Below are 24,572 nucleotides of genomic sequence, written 5' to 3'. Positions count from 1 at the left end.
CTGGGAATGGCATCAAATACTACAGCAAACTCTTTAGTAGTTGCAGGGATCTTATAATGATTAAGGAATTCACAGTAAAGAGATGTTCATTATTCTTAAATAACTGACCAAAATTATACCGTTATTGTACCAGTTTCTGTAAAATAAAGATTTATTTTTAAACGTAATATATATTTTTTGTTCCAAATCACAAAGTTGAGTGGAGAAAAGTTATGCTTAAAAATGAGTTTTTGATAATCTTATTTCGTCTCGCGGTGATGACGTCACCACTTTCGCGGTCGCGCGTCCCCTGAGTCTTTTGAGGTAAACAGTTCACACGTTAAATCTCGTAACTGCACTATAAAGTTTACTCAACATTTTACGCGGTCTTTTCAGAAAAGTTTTCATCGTGTGTCTTTCTTTTCCCATATAAAACGGTAAGATGTTATAGCGAACTACTTTGTTATGAAGTTATTAGGGAATCGGATTCATGTGGACAAATTAAGGGTTGATAATGTTATCAGCGGCTGTCTTTATATTTACATTTATATTACTGTTGTTATATATTACTTGTTCATTCTTGTATTCTCTATATTCTTGTTGAATGAGTATTGATAGTCTATGGCTCATCACTATTATCAGAGCAGCTGAAAAGCCTCTTATTTCATGTCAATAGATCCTGTTTTCTCCTCATTCATTATGCTGATGTCTTCAGATCTGTAAATTGACACATTAAGTTCATTTTATTGTCAACAGATTTGAGCAAACGACACGATCGGCTATTGTGACATCTGCAAGATATAGGTAAGTTTTATAATGGCTTTTATTTCAATAATCTGTGATGAACCATGTTTCATATGCAACACAGTAAACAAACAAGTTGAGTTAACTCAATTGCTGTGCCATTTGTTTCTTGCAAATCTGTTAATATATTTTTATGGTTTAATCTTTTTTTATTCTTAATTTTTTTACAATGTGACCATAAATACTTAAAGTGTGTGGACTATTTTTTTTAACTCAGTAAGTGATTTCTTCTTGATTTTGTTGGATCTGCTCCTCCCCGTTCAGTGAAGCTCCTCCTCCTTCAGTGAAGCCCCTCCTCCTTAATTGAAGCTCCTCCCACTGCAATTCACCAATAAATGCTGGAATATTCCCATCAGCTACAAGTGAAGACGAGCATCAAACCATCAGGAAGAGCTGAAATCTGCAAAGACAGAGTTTATTGAAGGACAGTGAGAACATGAGAGATCCAGAACACTGCAGAATGAAACACACTGAAGAACAAAGAGGTTGGTGTTTATTCCTGATTCTTCATTAGTGAGGCTGAAGAACATTAAGGTTATGAAGCAGTTCATCAGATTTAGATCTGTTCTAGTAGGACAAATCTAGTTGTGAATTATAATTAAAGCAGCAAATAATATGAACCGGGTCATAGTCAATATTAGTATTATCTGAGCATTTATTTCTGTTTATTTTACATCTGGTTCACAATTACTGCAACCATGTTACCAAAATTATGGATATGTCTTAATACAGTTTTTGCACATTCCAAAATATTGTTATTATCTTGCTAAAACACCAACATTTAAAAAAAAAAATTATCAAATAAATAGACTTTGCTACACGTGGTTTAGTTCAGGGGCGTTGCTAGACATAAAGCTCTACTGGGGCACAGGTCCCCCATTTTTGTCTGAGATAGCAAAAGTAACTAAGGAGGTTACCGATAGGTCAATTAAATCTAAATTTCATATCTGAAAAAATTATTCATTGTTATCACAAACAATCAAAGACAGTAGTACAGAACACAACATTGTGTGTATTTTCTGTGCTATACAGTGCTGCAGACAGGGGCGTTTTTTTTAAAAACACCAGGCTGGGTAGTTGGGTAACTTAGGGGGGTTCGGGGGCATGCTCCCCTGAGAAAATTTGGATTTCTCAGACCTACATATGTGTATTTTAAGGTGTTTGAAAGGCAAAAAATTGGATAACAATAGCTTTAAAAGAATGTTAGTGGGCAGCATAGCATAAATTATTTATAAAGCAGATAACAGATTCTTAAACAAAGGATAAATGTTGCAATGAATGATCCACACTACAAAATGTTAATGTGTATTGTCAACATTCAAAACTATTTTAACTCTTCCAAAAATTTTGTTTTTGCGTAGTAACTCTACACACAAACATAAAATGATTAGCCCACATACACACAGATATGAATTATGTAAAACACTACTATCTTGTGTCTTTTGCTTGTTCAGTGTGCAGTGGAGTGTATGGGAGTTTGTCACATGTACATGTATGTGCCCAAAAACACTGTATATATTATACAGGATGTTTGATTAATGTTACAGTTATTGAACTGAACTGAATCAACACTGAAGTGACTATTAACTAAATATTGACACTATTGGCTTGTTGGCCAAGCTGCTTTTCAGGCGATTTTTTAATTTGTTACTATTGTAAAGCTGCTGTGAAACAATATATTGTAGCTCATATATGTATATAAATATATACGGATCTACACACACACACACACACACACACACACACACTGAATATGCAAAAATGGCAAGTCAGAAACTCAACTCTATTTCTAAAGCACTGTGTGTGTGTGTGTGTGTGTGTGTGTGTGTGTGTGTGTGTGTGTGTGTGTGTGTGTGTGTCAGTGATGCGCGGGTTGATCCGAAATGAGCGGGTGCCTGCGGTTACCCGCGGTTACGAGTCATCCAAAACTATTTTTAATGATATTCGGGTCGTGGTCGGTCGGGTCGTTTGAAATAAAGATGCCAATTAAACCTTTGTAATTTATATAGTACAAGAGAGCATATGAGCGGAGTGGAGTGGTGAGAATCTCCGCTCATCATTGCTCACGGAAATGTTCGCTCCTCCGCTCAAAGCTACATCAGGCCGCTCCGCTCATCATCGCTCTGCGCTCAACGCAGTTTGCTCCGCGCTCCACTCAAATCGCCCCCCGCTCGCTCCAAAAAACGGAAAAAAAAAAGAAAAAAATCTACATGTATATAGCCTAACTTTTAGCTTAGACCACAGCCTTACCTCCTAAAGAACTAATGAGCAACAACAACATTTTTCAAATAGAAATGTTTTATTTCAAATTACAAATTAGACCTATGTAAGAAGGAATATAGCCTACGTACACAAAGTCCTGTAAAATTAAACGAATAAATGGGCCTAATAATATAAATAACAATTATATAAACAAAAATATAGCCTACATAAAAATTTTAAAAGTAAATTTAGCCTACTATTAGGCCAGAATTTTGATAGGCTAAGTGAACTTTTGCGCAACGCACGATTAAAATTTAAATGGGCGTATCCATTGTACACACAAACTGCTGTAAAATAAAACGAATAAATGGGCCTAATAATATAAATAAAATTTATATAAATATAATTTATTTATATGAAAAAATATACATTAACGTTTTAAAAGTAGGCTAAATTAGCCTAACTATTAGGCCAACATTCTTATAACTGAACTTTTGCGCAGCGCGCAGGATTAAAATTTAAATGGGCTTGTATCAATTGTTTGAATATTACGCTTTATTTAATTTATTTTGTTACAGGTTACCATATTCAATTTGCTAACCTTTTGCTTTCTTCCCAGCGTGTTCACATAACACTGCATGTTTACGAGAGATATGTCTTTTTAGATTCCAAAATTAATCTTTACTGACTGGAATGATGTCTCCACATTCGTTTTCTTCTACCACATTATAGTTAGTTTTATATTATAGTAGCCTACACCTGTGACTTTTTATTTTCCTTTTTGAAGTAGCCTACTTTTTGAACTCCATTATTGAGCCGAGTTTTGACTTAAAATAGAATCCATCTTGCAGTCATCAACAGTAGACTGAGTCAGGCTTGACTGAGCATGCTTCAGAATCGTGGTGTGCGCGGAGCGAAATTGGAGCGGGAAACAGGGCGACGCTCCGTCCTTTTAAAAATGCCGCTCTGCGCTCTGTCCAAAAATGCGGGTCAGGAAGCGGGTCGGGTACAATATTTTCTACTTTTCTTTTTGCGGTCCGAGTTGCGGGCGGGTTAGTTGAAAACGTCGGTCGGGTGTGGGTTGTTTATACATTGACCCGCGCATCACTGGTGTGTGTGTGTGTATGTATGTATGTATGTATGCATGTAAACAGAATGTATGTAAACAGAAATTCAAGGGGGTAAAAATTATTTCTTTCTCAAAACTAAGTTTCTCACTTCACGCTCACTACTGCGCAGAATCGGAGACTTTGGCGGCCTCACTTTTCTTCAATGGAAGAGAGTAGGCTACGGCGTCGTCCGTCTTCTTTTACAGTCTGATCGGAACAAAATACGGGACTTATTCCGCCATAATGCTCGTTGCACTTTCTCTCATTCGTTGTAGGCTAATGCGAGACTAGTGCACTCTTTTTCTGTATAAAAGTTTTTTTGCCTATAGTAAAGTGCAATTCCATTTCTTGGCAGAGGTTTTTCATATGAGTTTTTCTGAGGCTTGATGCTTTTGCATCTGATGTCTGATGATGTAAATTGTTTATCAAGTCTTACCTCCCTCAAACTCATCATCTCTCCTTTCTGCTTCCCTGTCCCTGCTTCGTACAAAAAAAATTCTGATGTCCATCAACAGAAGCCAATAATGAATAAAAATAAGATTATTTGTATTATTTACAAACTTTTGTTTCCTCATGTTTTCATAGCCTAACTTACCTTAATAGCGTGCCAACACCTGACCGGACTTCAGTGTGTTCAAATATGTGCGCGCTGCACTGCAGTTGCTTGGAAACAGACGCGCGCGGACATGGATTTCTGTCGCGCGGTTCAGTTTCTGTTTTCGGTTAAACTGCGTTGCTTTTACAAGCGTTGATTGTTTTATTACTGCGTTGCAAATAGAGAATTTCTATTACCCTATAATATAATTTCTATTAAATACACTGACAAATAAAATAATTTGTTAAACTCAAACTTCAGATTTACTGGGGCACAGCAGATTTATACTGGGGCACGTGCCCCAGTAAAAGGTGTCTAGCGACGCCCCTGGTTTAGTTTGTGTAAAAACAGGGCGTGTTAAAGGAGCCGTATGTAAGATTGTGGCCAAAACTGGTACTGTAATCACTTTCAAATTACTGTAGAGCGGTGTATCCCCTCCCCCTCCCCCTCCCCCCGACTCGAGGTTGCCTGATAGGCTGCAGGATCCAGCAGGAACGTCTGTAGCTGCAGCTGTGCTAACTAGAGCTGAGCTGGCAACACGGAGGCCGAAACACTACTGACTTCGTGATTGGTAGATAGGTGGAAGGTGGGGCTTCAGGCCAAAACACAACATGACAACATCAACATCAGTTGAGGGCTGCAACTTCACTTTTTAAATGACAATATCCTGGCCGGACTACTGTTGTCAGTGATATAAGTATTTGAAATGAACATGATTTCTTAATGTCTAGTGACATATCAGGGCCATTTTATGATTAATTGAAATACATTTCTTACATACGGTTCCTTTAAAATTATAGCATTATTGCGTATTTTTAAAATGTTAATATTTTAGGTAGTTGCATAGTTTATCAAATATTTAATAGTTCTCACTACAACAATGTGATTTACTCAGAGCCCCTAAAGGGACATGGTGATGGAAAAACTGTATTTCATTGTTTTTGCGTTCTTTAGGGTTGCAAATGAACAAAGACGTTTGCTTTCCTGCTCCAACCCCCTCTTTCTTACCACAAGGGCCATTAGTGATCCGTGACTAGGAACAATCTAGTTGTGAATTATATGGTGGCTACAGCGCTTCCCATAATGTTTACCCATTTGTGTCTGTTTGAACACACTCGACCACATGAGCGTCTACACTACCAAAGCAATCCGGTTGAATGTGTTTTCGACTACCTCTGGAAGTGGTCAAAAGTGGACAAGCTCAAATTGTTTTAGACCCTGTTTACACCAGTGTTTAGCACGTCCACTAGTGATCTAGTTTTTCACTACATAATTGTTCTTTTATTGATTTACTGAGCACTTTTTAACTTTAATTTCAGGCCCGATGGATGAGAATGAAGAAGTGAATGAAGTGGAGAAACATCAAAGAAGATCTCAGAAATCTTTCACTTGCACTCAGTGTGGAAAGAGTTTCCCATACAAACAGAGTCTGAAGATTCACATGAGGATCCACACTGGAGAGAAACCGTTCACATGTGATCAGTGCGGGAAGAGTTTTACACAACAAGGACACCTTCAGGAACATATGAACATCCACACTAGAGAGAAACTGCATGAATGTGATCAATGTGGTAAAACATTTTTGTGGGCTTCAGTCCTGAGGAGACACATGCCAGTTCATTCACAGGAGAAACTACATTCATGTTCTTTGTGTGGAAAGAGTTTTTCACGTCTGCAGGATTTACAAGGACATCAGAAAATACACACTGGTGTAAGAAATCATATGTGCTTTGAGTGTGAGAAGACTTTTATCACAGCTGAAGAGTTGAAACAGCACCAGAGAATTCACACTGGAGAGAAACCTTACAAGTGTTCACACTGCGACAAGAGATTCAATCGGTCAGGAACCCTGAAAACACACGAGAGGATCCACACAGGAGAGAAACCGTATCACTGCACTGCATGTGGGAAGAGCTTCACTCAATTATCTAATCTACACAGTCATACAAAAACTCACATTAAGTAGCTTATCTTCAGTTCCAGCACTTTCAAGTGCGATGCCACCTCTCTTTCCTATTAGTTTGTCTAAACGAGCCTCGACCACGGCTGTAGCCAGTTATGAAGTCACCGAGGTCCAGACTTCAGTATATTTCCGAGGTGTATATAATAAAGGTTGTGGAATAATTCTCTAATATAGTATTAACTCTACTTTAATGCTGCAAGGATATTGCACAGCACCAAGATCTTCTCGTCTAAGCTCTGCGGTCTGTCGCCGCTCATCAACATCAGAATATTGAGATGACCAATCAAATTAAAGTAGACAGGCTTTATGTTCACAGAAGCTGCTGAGCGCATGTTCTAGCCTTCAGTTAACGGTCATGAAGTGTGAGATCAAATATAGCTAAACTAAACATTTCATATTTGACAGCTATTTTAGGATAGAAATGTTAAACAACAGACAAAAATAATCAGGAAAACTGATGTATATGAATATCAGTTGAGCTTATGTTTATGACCCCGAACCCCCTGAACTACCTCATATCTGGGACACCGGCGATTCTAGAACTCTACAGCCCTGGCCACAACCATCGACAGTATAAAAGAAACATTGTCACATTTGTCACATTAAATAGTTTATAATTAACTGTGAGATTCACATCAACTCAAAGATAAAGTTTCTCCCCAAAGAGCGATATCTCATATATCATGTTGCTTAATATAATCTATATGTTTAAAAGTACAAGTGTTTTTTTAACATTTTTTACTAGCTGTTCTTGCTCAGGAAGCTGAAGAAGAGGCTGATTGAGATGCTTTATTATCTTGTTAGTCAATAAAGAGAGAGATCTGTCTTATTTGTTTCCAGTTTTACTTTCTTTTTGTATTTTGTGCACCAAGTATTAAACTTTTATTGTCCATTTTTATTGTCTGCTCCTTCTTCTTGCATCAAGAAAAAATAAAATTGTTAATTCTTATGTTTTCCTGCTGTTAGTTTGATTGCTTCTATTGCTCTCTGCATTTGTAAGTCACTTTAGATAAAAGCTTCTGCTAAATGATCAAATGTAAATGTATTGTATTTAACAGATTTTATAAGGAAGCAGATTGATGGAGGTAAAATGTGTGCAATGGTACTCTTAGATCTCCAAAAAGCTTTTGACATTGAATCATTCAGTACTGTAAGATAAATTAAGTGTCTGTGTTTTTCAAGTATGCTGATAGCCTGGTTGAACTTTTATTAAACTGGGAGAATTCAAAGTGTAGAAATTGATGGGTTTCTCTCTGAATAAACGATTATTAATAATGGAGTTCCCCAGAGAAGTGTCTTAGGCCCCCTTTTATTCCTCCTATACATAAATGATATGCAAGCAGTTTGTGACTGTAATTTGTTCTCTGCTTTACTGGTTTCAGACAAGGATGTCAGTAAAATACAAGTGATATGAGGAGTTATATAAAGTAAGAGACTGGCTCTCTGAAAATAAACTCTTATTGCATTTAGGTAAAAAACGGGATCATGTTATGTGAGTCTAAAAGTAAACTGAACAAGGTTCCTAACCTGTGTGTCAAGGTAGGGGATTGTGTAATATCAAACAGAAATAGTGTTAATTATCTTGGTTGTGTCCTTGACAATGATTTAAGTGGTGCAAGTATGGCTATGAAAACTTTAGGTAAGGTTTTAAAAACATGCCTGATAAAGGTTGAATAAGGCCACTGGGAATGGCATCAAATACTACAGCAAACTCTTTAGTAGTTACAGGGATCTTATAATGATTAAGGGATTCACAGTAAAGAGATGTTCATTATTCTTAAATAACTGTCTGACCAAAATTATACCGTTATTGTACCAGTTTCTGTAAAATAAAGATTTATTTTTAAACGTAATATTTTATTTTTTTGTTCCAAATCACAGAGTTGAGTGGAGAAAAGTTATGCTTAAAAATGAGTTTTTGATCATCTATTATTTATTTCGTCTCGCGGTGATGACGTCACCACTTTCGCGGTCGCGCGTCTCCTGAGGTAAACAGTTCACACGTTAAATCTCGTAACTGCACTAAAGTTTACGCAGCATTTTACGGGGTCTTTTCAGAAAAGTTTTCATCGTGTGTCTTTCTTTTCCCATACAAAACGGTAAGATGTTAGCGAACTACTTTGTTGTTATGAAGTTATTAGGGAATCGGATTCATGTGGACAAATTACAAGGGTTGATAATGTCATCAGCGGCTTCCTTTATATTTACATTTATATTACTGTTGTTATATATTACTGTATCATTCTTGTATTCTCTATATTCTTGTTAAATGAGTATTGATAGTCTATGGCTCATATCAGAGCAGCTGAAAAGCCTCTTTATTTCATGTCAATAGATCCTGTTCTCTCCTTATTCATTATGCTGATGTCTTCAGATCTGTAAATTCACACATTAAGCTCATTTTATTGTCAACAGATTTGAGCAATCGACACGATCAGCTATTGTGACATCTGCAAGATATAGGTAAGTTTTATAATGCCTTTTATTTCAATAATCTGTTTTGAACCATGTTTCATGTGCAACACGGTAAACAAACAAGTTGAGTTAACTCAGTTGGTGCGCCATTTGTTTCTTGCAAATCTGTAAATATATTTTTATGTTTTAATCTTTTTTTATTCTTAATTTTTTTACAATGTGTTAGGCTAGGCTACCGTATATAGATCGCCTGGGCCTTACGCTGATTTCCTAAAAGAGTTTGCAGATTTTCTCTCAGACCTAATAGTTAATTTCGATAAAGTATTAATTGTTGGAGACTTTAATATCCACGTAGATAATTCAAATGATGCGCTAGGGGCTGCGTTTACAGATTTATTAAACTCCTTTGGGGTCAAGCAAAACGTTACCGGACCAACTCATCGTTTTAATCATACACTCGATTTAATTATATCACATGGAACCGATCCAACCGATATAGATATCATTCCACAAAGTGACGATGTCACTGACCATTACATGGTAACTTGCATATTACGTACTCCTGTAATAAATCATGCTGCGCCGCGTTATCGATTAGGCAGAACAATCCTTCCATCCACCATAGATCATTTTTCAAATAGCTTATCTGATCTGTCTCAGCTGCTCAGTGAACCCAAACAAACAGATGAACTAGAGGAACTAACCAGCACTATGAGCACCATTCTCTCTGGAACATTGGATATTGTTGCACCCATTAGATTAAAAAAGGTCAGAGAAAAGTAAAGCACCATGGTACAACAATACTACGCATGTTCTAAAGAGAGAAACCTGTAATTTAGAGCATAAATGGAAAAAAACTAACTTAGAGGTCTTTAGAATCGCATGGAAAGACAGTATGTCACGTTATAAAAAGGCCCTAAAAGAGGCCAGGGCTGAGCACCTCCGCAAACTAATAGAAAACAACCATAACAATCCTAGGTTCTTATTTAACACCGTGGCTAGACTAACAAATAAACAGATGTCTCCTGAACAAAATATTCCATTACAGTTTAGTAGTAATGATTTCATGAAGTTCTTCACTGAGAAAATAGAAAACATCAGAACCACAATTGTAAACGTTCAATCCTCAATCGCGCCTTATAATTCAGCCTCAATTATCACCCCGCAAGAACAATTACAGTGCTTTACAACTATAGAACAAAGAGAGTTAAATAAACTTATCACTTCATCTAAAACAACAACATGTTTACTAGATCCTATACCAACTAAATTATTGAAAGAAGTGTTACCTGTAGTGGAAGAGCTTCTCCTCAATATTATTAACTCATCTTTATGTTTAGGTCATGTTCCAAGAATATTTAAACTGCCAGTTATAAAACCTCTCATTAAGAAACCACAATTAGATCCGAATAATCTAGTAAATTATAGACCCATTTCAAATCTACCTTTTATGTCTAAAATACTAGAAAAAGTTGTGTCCTCTCAACTGGGCTCTTTCTTGCAAGAAAATTACATCTATGAAAAGTTTCAGTCTGGGTTCAGGCCGCATCATAGCACTGAAACTGCGCTCGTTTAAATCACAAATGATTTACTTTTAGCTTCTGACCAAGGCTGTATCTCAATACTAGTTTTACTTGATCTTAGTGCTGCGTTCGATACTATAGATCATACAATACTCTTAGATCGACTACAAAATTATACTGGTGTTCAAGGACAAGCATTAAGCTGGTTCAGATCATACCTATCTGACCGCTACCATTTTGTCTATTTAAATGGAGAAAAATCGATCATAACTCCAGTAAACTATGGAGTGCCACAGGGATCTGTGTTAGGCCCTCTATTATTCTCAATATATATGCTGCCACTTGGAAATATTATAAGGAAACATGGAATTAGTTTCCATTGTTATGCTGATGACACTCAAATCTATATTTCATCACGGCCAGATGAAAACGCTAAATTATCCAAATTGACAGAGTGTGTTAAAGATATAAAAGATTGGATGACGCGCAGTTTTCTTTTATTAAATCCAGATAAGACAGAGGTAATACTTATCGGTTCAAAAAAACGCCCACAAAACCTCTCACAATACAACTTTAACATAGTAGGATGTCCTGTTACTTCATCCTCTACAGTAAAAGACCTGGGTGTTATACTAGACTGCAACCTGTCTTTTGAAAATCATATTTCATATGTTACAAAAACGGCCTTTTTCCACCTTAGAAACATTGCTAAGCTACGTAATATGCTATCAGTTTCTGATGCAGAAAAATTAGTTCATGCATTCATGACCTCGAGACTAGATTACTGTAATGCTTTATTAGCTGGTTGTCCTGCATCCTCAATAAACAAGCTACAGTTAGTCCAAAATGCTGCCGCTAGAGTTCTAACTAGATCAAGAAAATATCATCATATAACACCAATTTTATCATCACTACATTGGTTACTTATAAAGTTCTGTATTAATTACAAGGTATTGCTACTGACTTATAAAGCCCTAAACGGCTTAGCTCCAGTCTATTTAACCGATCTTCTATCGCCCTATAATCCATCGCGCTCTTTAAGGTCACTAAATTCAAGGCTTTTGGTCATACCTAGGATATCCAGATCAACCAAAGGAGGGAGAGCATTTTCACATTTAGCTCCAAAACTCTGGAATAGCCTTCCTGATACTGTTCGTTGCTCAGACTCACTCTCCCAGTTTAAAACTAGATTAAAGACGCATCTCTTCAGCCAGGCATTCATATAATACTTTTAATCTTACAGTTAAATCCGACCTCTAGTTCATAAACGCCAGAGGAGAACTGGCCCCCGACTGACCCTGGGTTCTCCCAAGGTTTTTTTTTCTCCATTAGGTCACCTGATGGAGTTTTTCGGTTCCTTGCCACTGTTGCCTTTGGCTTGCTCAGTTGGGGATATTTGGGGATATTTAATTTAACTAATCAATCAACGATACTATTGATCAGCATTACCAAACATGGACGTTCCACTAGAAACAAACATTGATGTATTGTTTTAATTTATTACTGTGAAGCTGCTTTGATACAACCTATGTTGTGAAAAGCGCTATATAAATAAACTTGACTTGACTTGACTTGACTTGACTCCTTCAGTAAAGCTCCTCCTCCTTCAGTGAAGCTCCTCCTCCTTCAGTGAAGCTCCTCCCACTGCAATTCACCAATAAATGCTGGAATATTCCCATCAGCTACAAGTGAAGACGAGCATCAAACCATCAGGAAGAGCTGAAATCTGCAAAGACAGAGTTTATTGAAGGACAGTGAGAACATGAGAGATCCAGAACACTGCAGAATGAAACACACTGAAGAACAAAGAGGTTGGTGTTTATTCCTGATTCTTCATTAGTGAGGCTGAAGAACATTAAGGTTATAAAGCAGTTCATCAGTTTTAGCTCTGTTATAGTAGGAAAAATCTAGTTGTGAATTAGAATTAAAGCAGCAAATAATATGAACCGGGTGCAATTATTTATTTTTTTTAACAAGGATGTTTGTTATCCGTAAGTCAATATTAGTATTATCTGAGCATTTTTTTCTGTTTATTTTACTTGTGATTTTTTTTTCCACTACATAATTAGTCTTTTATTGATTTACTGAGCACTTTTTCACTTTAATTTCAGGCCCGATGGATGAGAATGAAGAAGTGAATGAAGTGGAGAAACATCAAAGAAGATCTCAGAAATCTTTCACTTGCACTCAGTGTGGAAAGAGTTTCACAAGCAAACAGAGTCTGAAGGTTCACATGAGGATCCACACTGGAGAGAAACCGTTCACATGTGATCAGTGTGGGAAGAGTTTTGCACGTCAAGGACACCTTCAGGAACACTTGAGGATCCACACTGGAGAGAAACCATTCACATGTGATCAGTGTGGGAAGAGTTTTACACAACATGGAACCCTTCAGGAACACATGAAGATCCACACTAGAGAGAAACTGCATGAATGTGATCAATGTGGTAAAACATTTTTGTGGGCTTCAAACCTGAGGAGACACATGCCAGTTCATTCACAGGAGAAGCCACATTCATGTTCTTTGTGTGGAAAGAGTTTTTCACGTCTGCAGGATTTAAAAGAACATCAGAAAATACACACTGGTGTAAGAAATCATGTGTGCTTTGAGTGTGGGAAGTGTTATATTACAGCTGAAGTTTTGAAAAAGCACCAGAGAATTCACACTGGAGAGAAACCTTACAAGTGTTCACACTGCGACAAGAGATTCAGTCAGTCAGGAACCCTGAAATCACATGAGAGGATCCACACTGGAGAGAAACCTTATGACTGCACTGCATGTGGGAAGAGCTTCACTCAATCATCTAATCTATACAGTCACACAAAAACTCACATTAAGTAGCTTATCTTCAGTTCCAGCACTTTCAAGTGCGATGCCACCTCTCTTTCCTATTAGTTTGTCTAAACGAGCCTCAACCACGGCTGTAGCCAGTTATGAAGTCACTGAGCTCCAGACTTCAGTATATTTCTGAGGTGTATATAATAAAGGTTGTGAAATAATTCCCTAATATAGTATTAACTCTACTTTAGTGCTGTAAGGATATTGCACAGCTCCAAGATCTTCTCGTCTGAGCTCTGCGGTCTGTCGCCGCTCATCAACATCAGAATATTGAGATGACCAATCAAATTAAAGTAGACAGGCTTTATGTTCACAGAAGCTGCTGAGCGCATGTTCTAGCCTTCAGTTGACGGTCATGAAGTGTGAGATCAAATATAGCTAAACTAACATTTCATATTTGACAGCTATTTTAGGATAGAAATGTTAAACAACAGACAAAAATAATCAGGAAAACTGATGTATATGAATATCAGTTGAGTCTATGTTTATGACCCCGAACCCCCTGAACTACCTCATATCTGTGACACCGGCGATTCTAGAACTCTACAGCCCTGGCCACAACCATCGACAGTATAAAAGAAACATTGTCAACATTTGTCACATTAAATAGTTTATATTTAACTGTGAGATTCACATCAACTCAAAGATAAAGTTTCTTCCCAAAGAGCAATATCGCATATATAATGTTGCTTAATATAATCTATATGTTTAAAAGTACAAGTGTTTTTTTTTTTACTTTTTTTACTAACTGTTCTTGCTCAGGAAGCTGAAGAAGAGGCTGATTGAGATGCTTTATTATCTTGTTAGTCAATAAAGAGAGAGATCTGTCTTATTTGTTTCCAGTTTTACTTTCTTTTTGTATTTTCTGCACCAAGTATTAAACTTTTATTGTCCATTTTTATTGTCTGCTCCTTCTTCTGGCATCAAGAAAAAAACAAACAATTAGTTAATTCTAATGTTTTCCTGTTGTTAGTTTGATTGCTTCTATTGCTCTCCTCATTTGTAAGTCGCTTTAGATAAAAGCGTCTGCTAAATGATCAAATGTAAATGTATTTTATTTAACAGATTTTATAAGGAAGCAGATTGATGGAGGTAAAATGTGTGCAACGGTACTCATAGATCTCCAAAAAGCTTTCGACAGTGAATCATTCAGTACTGTAAGATAAATTAAGTGTCATGTGTTTTTCAAGTATGCTGATAGCCTGGTTGAACTTTTATTAAACTGGGAGAATTCAAAGTGTAGAAATTGATGTGTTTCTCTCTGAATAAACGATTATTAATAATGGAGTTCCCCAGGGAAGTGTCTTAGGCCCCCTTTTATTCCTCCTATACATAAATGATATGCAAGCAGTTTGTGACTGTAATTTGTTCTCTGCTTTACTGGTTTCAGACAAGGATGTTAGTAAAATACAAGTGATATGAGGAGTTATATAAAGTAAGAGACTGGCTCTCTGAAAATAAACTCTTATTGCATTTAGGTAAAAAACGGGATCATGTTATGTGAGTCTAAAAGTAAACTGAACAAGGTTTCTAACCTGTGTGTCAAGGCAGGGGATTGTGTAATATCAAACAGAAATAGTGTTAATTATCTTGGCTGTGTCCTTGACAATGATTTTAGAGGTGCAAGTATGGCTATGAAAACTTTAGGTAAGGCTAATGCTAGAACAAAACTTCATGCTAGATATGTTAGTTTTCTGGCTAAACAAAATGTAAAACTACTTGCATCATGTTTAGTGCAATGTCATTTTGAGTAAGCATGCATTTCTTGGATGTCTGATCTGTTCTGTGTATGGTTGGATAAGTTACAGAAATCTCTAAATAAATTGATACGATTTTGGGTTTGAGTAGTTTTGCACATGTTGATGATCCCATTTTAGGGATTCATTGATTTCCCATTGATTTATTTTATTTCTTTCCCCAGCCAAAAAATAAATACAATTTCTTACTGATCCCAAACTTTTGAACGGTAGTGATTAATATTACAAAAGATTTATATTTCTGTTCTTTGTAACTTTCTATTAATCAAAGAATCCTGAAAAAAAAAATTTGAGCATCAAATCATCATATTAGAGTGATTTATGAAGGATCATGTGACACTGAAGACTGGAGTAATGATGCTGAAATTCAGCTTTGGTCACAGGAACAAATAAGACTTTACTATAAATTCACATGGATTTTTATTTATTTATTTAATTGTAATAAAATTTCACAATATTAGTGTTTTTTTTAAATGCAGCCTTTGTGATCAGAATATACTTTTAAAAAACATGCCTGATAAAAGTTGAATAAGGCCACTGGGAATGGCATCAAATACTACAGCAAACTCTTTAGTAGTTGCAGGGATCTTATAATGATTAAGGAATTCACAGTAAAGAGATATTTATTATTCTTAAATAACTGTCTGACCAAAATTATACCGTTATTGTACCAGTTTCTGTAAAATAAAGATTTATTTTTAAACGTAATATATATATTTTTTGTTCCAAATCACAGAGTAGAGTGGAGAAAAGTTATGCTTAAAAATGAGTTTTTGATAATCTATCATTTATTTCGTCTCGCGGTGATGACGTCACCACTTTCGCGGTCGCGCGTCTCCTGAGGCTTTTGAGGTAAACAGTTCACACGTTAAATCTCGTAACTGCACAATAAAGTTTACTCAACATTTTACGGGGTCTTTTCAGAAAGGTTTTCATCGTGTGTCTGTTTCTTTTCCCATACAAAACGGTAAGATGTTATAGCGAACTACTTTAGTTGTTATGAAGTTATTAGGGAATCGGATTCATTATATCGACAAATTACAAGGGTTGATAATGACAGCGGCTGTCTTTATATTTACATTTATATTACTGTTGTTATATTTTACTGTATCATTCTTGTATTCTCTACATTCTTGTTGAATGAGTATTGCTAGTCTGTGGCTCATCACTATTATCAGAGCAGCTGAAAAGCCTCTTTATTTCATGTCAATAGATCCTGTTTTCTCCTCATTCATTATGCTGATGTCTTCAGATCTGTAAATTGACACATTAAGCTCATTTTATTGTCAACAGATTTGAGCAAACGACACGATCAGCTATTGTGATATCTGCAGGATATAGGTAAGTTTTATAATGGCTTTTATTTCAATAATCTGTGATTAACCATGTTTCATATGCAACACAATAAACAAAAAAAGCTGAGTTAACTAAATTGGTGCGCCATTTGTTTCTTGCAGACCTGTAAATATATTTTTATGTTTTAATCTTTTCTTTTTTTTATTCTTAATTTTTTAGAATGTGACCATAAATACTTAAAGTGTGTGGACTATTTTTTTTAACTCACTAATGGTGCTTTTCCACCGCAGGAACTTTACCCAGGAACCAGGAACTTTGGGGTGGTACTCGGTGTGTATACACCGCAGGAACCAGGGTCTAAATGAAGTTCCGGGTAAATATTTTCCCCTCAGAAAGTCCCTGCTGGCGAGGTGGTACTTTTTTTAAAGTTCCGGAACTTTCAGGGGTGGGACTTGTGCGCTGCATTCCACATGCATTACGAGCTTTCTGAATACGCTTTAGTATCAGTGCTCGTCTCTTTTCTGCCGGTTTGTTAATTACCTCGTTAGTAAACCAATACATCACACACAAAACCAGCACAGCTTGAATCTCCTCCATACTTAAAACTCGAAACTCAAAAGGCGCTCAAAACTGATTACTGTCCGTTGCAGACTGAGAGGAGCAGTCGCGCGCAGTTCAACGTCACCAGACAATTTGCATAATCTGCCCGGTACTTTAGACTGCGGTGTAAACGCAATAAGCAACCGGTCTGGGGTAAAAAAAGTTCCTGGTAAAAAAGTTCCTGGGACAAATTGTTCCGGGTAAATTTGGTGTAAACGCGCCATAAGTGATTTCTTGATTTTGTCAGATCTGCTCCTCCTCCTTCAGTGAAGCCCCTCCTCCTTCAGTGAAGCTCCTCCTCCTTCATTGAAGCTCCTCCCACTGCAATTCACCAATAAATGCTGGAATATTCCCATCAGCTACAAGTGAAGACGAGCATCAAACCATCAGGAAGAGCTGAAATCTGCAAAGACAGAGTTTATTGAAGGACAGTGAGAACATGAGAGATCCAGAACACTGCAGAATGAAACACACTGAAGAACAAAGAGGTTGGTGTTTATTCCTGATTCTTCATTAGTGAGGCTGAAGAACATTAAAGGGCACCTTTATTTTGAAAATGACCTTTCATGTAGTGTGTAACATAGATCTAAGTGAACAAAAACATCCTGCAGACTTTTATATATGAAAGTTCACCGTAAAAAAAGTAATTGTCTCTCAAAAGTAGGAGTCGACTCTGAGTCAATTTAATGAATCGTTTTTCCAATGAGTCATTTTCCTTTTTGTTGTCCCGGGGGATCATGCCCCCGGACCCTCCTAAAGGGGTAATATCCTTCTCACCTTTTTCACCCCTGACCCATTTTCATGCCTGAAACGGGCTTGGTAAAAGTCCTGGTTGAGCCACAGAAAGTTCAGGCTCAGGATTTTTTAGACAAAAGGTGAAAGTCTCCCCTACAGCTAATCCAATCAACCTAACGATTCAACGGGCCAGGGGCTCCGAAAGCCATTTGGGCTCCGAAAGGTGAGAATCTCAGTGATCTGACTCATTTAAAACACAATAGAGAAAACAGGACTGGCCGGAAAGGAGACTCTTGCTGGAGACTCAATAATCATCTGAAATTAGTCTACTAAACTTTATCAGTTTATATACTATTGCAGTGGAAAAACTAAATTAAACATTTAATACATTTGTAATCCTACACCACCTGGGCATTAGACAATAAATACATCATGCTTATTTAAATGATGTATACAGTTGTACATAATAATAATGTTCCATTTGAACTAAGATTACAATTTTAACACATAATGAAAATGTGCATGAGTGTCAGATGAATTTATACAGCACAACATCGATGCACCGAAAAAATAAACAATTAATTTACTAAATTAAATTAGAACAGAATATACCTTTCTAATAAATAGAAATACAAAACGAAATAAATCAGAATCAAGTCACAAGATGAGGAGCAAATGTGTGCAAAATACCTAAAGTGCAGGGGAACATATATTCAAAACACAAGCCACAAATAGTTAGATTAGATAAACCTGACAGATCAATAAATAAAATAAAAATAAAGAAATTATTAAAATAACGATAATAGCCATAATTTTCAACTTTGTCTTTTTAACTGCAGAAACAACAATAAATGCTAAACTGGAGTGGCAGTCTTTTTAGCTAAAAATGTTCTCAGCGTCCAAAAATCAAATTAGAACCGGCTGAAAAGTTTTGAAATCACTTGTACCCGTACCTGATCGAGAGAACAAACCCAGTCTTTCACTCTGTCTGTGTCCGCTGGAGTCTTTCGTGCGCGTGGATAAAATACATAACTTAACGTTAGAAACGTTTAACGACTTAATCTCCTAAAATAGTTCAATTAAAATATAAGAAAACGCTTTACTATAGGAGGTACGCATTGTATTCATATTCTGGGTTCATCTGCTTATCTGCACATGGTTTCTTAATAAAGTGTGTACTACTGTGTACATTAGCTTGTTAACGTTGGCCGGCAGAAGTGCGATCATAGTTTTCCTGATGCTGAATCCAGCCTTGGAGAATATCCTTTCTGATGGTGTACATCCACACTTTAGATTTTCTTATCCCAGACATTGTTAAAGATTTAAATCCTTGCCGCCGAGACGCTCCTCTGTCGGTCACAGATCGAAAGTGAAACCTAAATCTGTCACGGGGTGTTTGGATTTATTCACGCATGTTAAAAAATATTTATTAAAAGCTTCTTTTTTTGCACATTTTTATATACAGCATTATCATAATAGGCTGAATATTAACGTATTGACAGAAAACCGGTAGTTCTATGTGAAATCAGACATTGAGCGCCCTCATATAGCCAAAGTGGCATGATCCTCGTTTCATAACACCTCTGCGAAGATTCGACCGTGAGATCGGTAGTCGAATCAGGCTCCTCCAATCGAAGCATCGAATCTTCGACTATTCGGGGTCACCCCTAGTTAGACGTATCACTTCTGCCTCTAAAGATTGCTTTATTAATAATCTTCCTGATCAGTTCCATCATCTCAGCATCCCAAATAGCTTAGAAGAACTCAATATTGCGACAGAAACTTTTAACTCTCTCTTTTCCAGCACTTTAGACACAGTTGCTTGATTGCTGTGGTGACTCGTGAGTGACACTCGCGAACAGCACTAAACACTCACTTTTGCCGGTACAACTTGAATATTATTATTATCATCATACACTTTTCATTAACTTCGGTAGGCTGTACAACAAGGGAATTGTAATTGGCTGGTTTTTCTGCAGAGATCTGAATGCAGGGAAATACACGGAAGTGAATTGCCATCATTAAGAAATGAGATCGCATTTATGTTTGAATCGAGATTGTGATTTTTTTTTTCAATTAATCGTGCAGCCCTAGTGATAATAGATGAGAAATATACAGTTTTACACCAGCATGCTGATAATGTTTCTTTATTCGACAAAGCCACTAAAGCCTGAACCACTGCCTGAGGCCGCCCGTACATCTCCCTCGCAAAAGCGTTTGCCTTCCCACATGTAATTTTGCGTTTACTCGCAAATATCTCTGAGGTTTTGCGAATATCAAAAAATTTCTTGCGGGAACACAAAAGCATTGAAATATTATTTCCTCCCATCATAATATCCAATTATTAGGGGCTCTATAGATTTGTGCCTTTAATGAATAAATAAAAATAATGTCTAGTACATTAATGCACCCCTTTCATGGAAAATTCCAGGGACATGATGGATCAAAATCATCATAATCTTGTATAACAGTTGTTTGAACAAAACTCAGTACTTTCTGCCATTACATCTGGGTTTTATTTTTATATTTTTCACTACATCATTTTTCTTTTATTGATTTACTGAGCACTTTTTTAACTTTAGTTTCAGGCCCGATGGATGAGAATGAAGAAGTGAATGAAGTGGAGAAACATCAAAGAAGATCTCAGAAATCTTTCACTTGCACTCAGTGTGGAAAGAGTTTCACATACAAACAGAGTCTGAAGATTCACATGAGGATCCACACTGGAGAGAAACCGTTCACATGTGATCAGTGTGGGAAGAGTTTTACACAACATGGACACCTTCAGGAACACATGAAGATCCACACTGGTGAGAAACCGTTCACATGTGATCAGTGTGGAAAGAGTTTTGCACGACAAGGACACCTTAAGTCTCACATGATCATCCACACTGGAGAGAAACTGCATGAATGTGATCAATGTGGTAAAACATTTTTGTGGGCTTCAGTCCTAAAGAGCCACATGACAGTTCATTCACAGGAGAAACCACATTCATGTTCTTTGTGTGGAAAGAGTTTTTCACGTCTGCAGGATTTAAAAGTTCATCAGAAAATACACACTGGTGTAAGAAATCACATGTGCTTTGAGTGTGAGAAGACTTTCATTACAGCTGCAGATTTGAAAAAGCACCAGAGAATTCACACTGGAGAGAAACCTTACAAGTGTTCACACTGCGACAAGAGATTCAATCGGTCAGAACATCTGAAAAAACACGAGAGGATCCACACTGGAGAGAAACCGTATCACTGCACTGCATGTGGGAAGAGCTTCACTCATTCATCTAATCTACACAGTCATACAAAAATTCACATTAAGTAGCTTATCTTCAGTTCCAGCACTTTCAAGTGCGATGCCACCTCTCTTTCCTCTTAGTTTGTCTTAACCAGCCTCAACCACGGCTGTAGTCAGTTATGAAGTCACGAGGTCCAGTCTTCAGTGTATTTCCGAGGTGTATATAACAAAGGTTGTGAAATAATTCTCTAATATAGTATTAACTCTACTTTAGTGCTGCAAGGATATTGCACAGCTCCAAGATCTCCTCGTCTGAGCTCTGCGGTCTGTCGCCGCTCATCAACATCAGAATATTGAGATGACCAATCAAATTAAAGTAGACAGGCTTTATGTTCACAGAAGCTGCTGAGCGCATGTTCTAGCCTTCAGTTAACCGTCATGATGTGTGAGATCAAATATAGCTAAACTAAACATTTCATATTTTACAGCTGTTTTAGGATAGAAATGATAAGTGACCATAACGAAAATACGATTCCGAAAATAATCAAGAAAACTGCCTATGTTTACTTTCTTCACTGACACAGACAAAAATCAAAAGAATATCAGAGAAAGCTCAGCTTTAGGAGGGGAAGAGACAGACCATAGTAGAGAGACTGAGAGAAAAAGAAAGAGTGATGGAGATGAAGAGAGAGCAGATATTGACAAACAATCTACTGCCCACTGACATGATTTTAAAGCTATTACTATTTAAAGCTTGAAATGCACATATGTAAATCAGAGAAATACAAATTTTCTCGGGGGAGCGATTCTAGAACTCTACAGCCCTGGCCACAACGATCGAAAGTATAAACAAAACATTGTCAAAATGTGTCACACTAAATAGTTTATCTTTAAGAACAGCAGTTTTAACTGTGAGATTCACATCAACTCAAAGATGAAGTTCCTTCCCAAAGAGCAATATCGCATATATAATGTTGCTTAATATAATCTATATGTTTAAAAGTTCAAGTGTTTTTTTTTTACTAACTGTTCTTGCTCAGGAAGCTGAAGAAGAGGCTGATTGAGATGCTTTATTATCTTGTTAGTCAATAAAGAGAGAGATCTGTCTGATTTGCTTCCAATTTTACTTTCTTTTTGTATTTTCTGCACCAAGTATTAAACTTTTATTGTCATTTTTATTGTCTGCTCCTTCTTGCATCAAGAATAAATATTTTTATAATTTTACTTTAGTTACATCTAAAAGTCATGCTGAGTAGAAATACATAATCATGTTTCTCTTGGTCCCTTCAAAGTTGCATTGGATTTTCTCCTCAGCGTAAAGGTTAAGAGACCCATCTATCACTGTTTTACAAATGTTTGTAGAGTTAGTTTCTAGAGTAAATTTATAGGCTTTAATCTGTATCTCTGTATCTCGCATCTTCACGAAAGTCGTCGAGGCAGCCCTTGTGCCACTCCGGCAACACAGGGTTCGCATCCTGAACTATCTCAATGCTTGGCTCTGCACTGTTTCTAGGCGTTGCTCAAGGACCAACACTTAGTAGTCCGTTCAGACAACACGGCGACAGTAGTGTATATCAACCAACAAGGTGGTCTACATTCCCGCCGTATGTCGCAACTTGCCCGCCATCTCCTCCTATGGAGTCAGAAGCATCTGAGGTCACTTCAAGCCATTCTCATTCGGGGAGAGCTGAACCGTGCGGCCAACGAGCTCTCATGGGTTCAGCCACTTCCTGGAGAATGGAGACTCCATCCCCAGACAGTTCAGCTGATTAGGGAACAGTTTGGCGATGCACAGGTTGATCTCTTTGCCTCCCTAGACTCTTCCCACTGCCCCTTGTTTTTTTCCCTGACAGAGGGGACCCTCGGCACGGATGCACTAGCGCACAGCTGGCCCAGCGGGCCTCTGCAAATATGCGTTTCCCCCAGTGATCCTTCTTGCACAGGTCCTGTGCAAAATCAGGGAGGATGAATGAGCGCAGCTCGCACAAAGAAACTCAGTGAACAACACACTGCCTATAAAATCTTTTTTTATAGGAAATTAAATCTTTTTTTATAGGAAATTACCCAGGATACCTTGCGGACTCAGCAAGCCGGTACATTTTTTTAAACAAGATGGCGGACACCGCTGGAAAGGAACAATTGAATTGTAGATATATTTTCGCAAATAAGCATGTTAAAATTTCTAAATATGTTGGAATATGTTAGTTTGATGCACATCCAAAGGACTGTTAAGTTTTGAACACTAATGTTAGAAAATATTTCACGAAGCTATCTATATGATGTTGATGATATCTGCCGAGTGCTTCGAGAGAGTCTGCCCATCAAATATACATCTGATCTGAGTAGGGTGACCACCCGTCCCGCGTAGCGCGTGCGCGCACAGCGTTTGAAGCCCAATTCACGCGTCACGCAAATTGAGACCGTGTCACGCATAATCTATGCTTGCTCAAAAAAAAGTTGGTCGCTCTATATACTCGAGCCCCAAGCAGACAAACGAACATTACTTGACATTTCAGCACGCTATTGTTGCCACACAAACCCCTCAGTTGAACTGCTGACTAGGTTGTTGTCAACTTTTTCGTTGTTGTCATGACAGCGAACGCACGCGCATACCAGACACACTGGGAAGGAAGGAATTTTTAGATGGGCGCTTTCCAATTCGAAAAATTCGAGAAAGAGACTCAGTCTGAGAGGCAACGCCATCATCAATTAAAAAGAGATGGTGTGAGTACAAGAAACACGAATGGGGAAATGAATATTTGTGGCTGAAAGGTGTTGATGGGACCTTGATTGATATTGATCTTTTTGTGACCTTTGCAAAACGTCCTTCTCAATCGGACATGGAGGGAGGGGAATACGAGGTCAATCGTATTTTTTTTAAATACTTTGTTTTTAACTGTTCCTGTGGTGTTGAGCAACTACAATTCCTGTTAATCCTATAAATTTATATTATAATTTATTAATTTATTTAAAGTAAATAAATTGTAATGAAAAATAAATAAAATTAAATAGTAAATCTTAAGTGGAATTACATCTGTCAATTCATTGAATGTTCAAAATATTATGAGTCTTTATTTAGAAAAAAAATACACATTGGTTGGCCTATTCATGAGCATACATCAAAAATTACACGTTTAGGAGAATAGGGCATTGTTAATACTATGCAAGGTGGTATGTGCTAGAAATGGGTAAACCACTATCAGTGAGTCTGCGCGTGGGGTGGGGCACCGCCGCGCCAGACAGTGTCCCACATTGTCCCTCAAAAACATACCCCTTGTCCCCCCTTGGGCTTATTAGCAGGTGGTCACCCTAGATCTGAGTAGTTCATCTAATTTTATTTTCGATTTTGGCTTCCAAGGATTATAAAAAGAAGATGTGAGGTAAAACTATTTAAAACTAGCCGCGTTCGTCTAGTGCTTCATCTTTTTCTTAACAGCGCGCTGTCACTTCTCCCTAACGTTAAACCCAAACAGCACTGAGCACAATCAGTGATGGTTGTAAAATGCAGTGTCTGCTGATTATA

General features: G+C 37.2%; 3 long non-coding RNA genes across 3 annotated transcripts; all 3 read left to right on the top strand.

The window, feature by feature from the left end:
- Window positions 1-265: 265 nt before the first annotated feature.
- Window positions 266-7,878, top strand: LOC308701556. Its single transcript, XR_014031472.1, has 4 exons — window positions 266-416; window positions 736-783; window positions 1,048-1,268; window positions 6,009-7,878. It is a non-coding gene; the product is annotated as an uncharacterized lncRNA (long non-coding RNA).
- A 704-nt stretch (window positions 7,879-8,582) lies between these two features.
- Window positions 8,583-14,707, top strand: LOC308701861. The gene is made up of 4 exons (XR_014031521.1): window positions 8,583-8,751; window positions 9,068-9,115; window positions 12,181-12,401; window positions 12,702-14,707. It is a non-coding gene; the product is annotated as an uncharacterized lncRNA (long non-coding RNA).
- A 1,308-nt stretch (window positions 14,708-16,015) lies between these two features.
- LOC308701495 lies at window positions 16,016-22,226 on the top strand. Its single transcript, XR_014031451.1, has 5 exons — window positions 16,016-16,153; window positions 16,480-16,527; window positions 16,773-16,855; window positions 17,330-17,570; window positions 20,400-22,226. It is a non-coding gene; the product is annotated as an uncharacterized lncRNA (long non-coding RNA).
- Window positions 22,227-24,572: the final 2,346 nt, after the last annotated feature.

The sequence above is a fragment of the Scardinius erythrophthalmus genome (assembly GCF_964197995.2).
Source record: "Scardinius erythrophthalmus genome assembly, chromosome: 14".
Lineage (NCBI taxonomy): Eukaryota > Metazoa > Chordata > Actinopteri > Cypriniformes > Leuciscidae > Scardinius > Scardinius erythrophthalmus.
The sequence above is the reverse complement of the archived record's forward strand: the minus strand, read 5'-3'. Positions and strand labels throughout refer to the sequence as shown.